We start from the raw sequence: 1066 nt of genomic DNA on the forward strand, positions 1-1066 counted from the left end.
GGTGTTCCAGCCTCAGTGAGTGATGCCACCGCTGCCTGTGTCGACCAAGCCATGGCCAGGGTTCCACCCTCCCTCCCCCGCCTCCTCCCACACACAGTGACACACTCACACATGCACACAGGCACTCACATGCTCACATACACAGCGACACACTCACACACACTCATGCAAACATGCACTCACACATGTGCACACCCGCACTCACACACACTCACACCCTTACCTTTCCAGCCTCATCTCCTGTGACTCCACTGCCCTCCCCTGTAGGTCCAGGTCTCAGAACCTCGCAGTTCTGTTTCTCTGCCCGCCCATCCCGCTGAGTCAGCTTGTGGGTCTTTTTCAGACAAGCAGAGACACTCACCCACACACACACTCCTTCCCTCCTGAAACTCTCCTTTCTCTAGGTGCCTCACTGTGTCCCCACAGCACTATGAAGCTGTAATTCCCTGATTATTCATCACTTATGACCTTGAAACAGGGGTCATGCCCATGTTCACTATTGAGTCCCTGGACCCTAAGGCAGGACTTGGCATGAAACAAAGAGTGGACAACGGAACAGTCTCCATGCTGTTCACCCCAGGCAGGTTTAACCTGGGCTACCCTGTGTGTGGTCGGAAGTTCGTCTAACGTGTTATGGGAAATTGTGTGGCTTTTGTACATATTCTGTAGGGATAGTACAGAATACCTACAATATTCCACCTGGGAAGGAGTAACAGTGTTCTGCTATTTCCAAAAACTATGTTCAGTCTTCGAGAGTTCCACAGCTCCTACCTATGTGGGAGCTTAATTGTGGAGGAAGTTTCCATTTACATTATGTGACCAGAGAAATGTGTGTTGTTGTTATGTGGAGCTTAAAGAAACTGAAAAATCATGTATTCCAATCACCTGGCTTTAAACACCTCAGACATGGTTTTAGTAACTTGGGCTTTCCCCCCTGATTTATTGAATCATAATTAATAACTAAGAGTATTAGGTGTTTGTTAAATAATAATTCAGCTTTTGGTGCAGAGCTGAGATTAAAACTAAGTCTTATGATTTCCACTTTAGAATATTTGGAACCATTCCT

This window comes from Otolemur garnettii, unplaced genomic scaffold, assembly GCF_000181295.1.
Source record: "Otolemur garnettii isolate 467f Iridium unplaced genomic scaffold, OtoGar3 scaffold00138, whole genome shotgun sequence".
In the NCBI taxonomy this organism is placed as follows: Eukaryota; Metazoa; Chordata; class Mammalia; order Primates; family Galagidae; genus Otolemur; species Otolemur garnettii.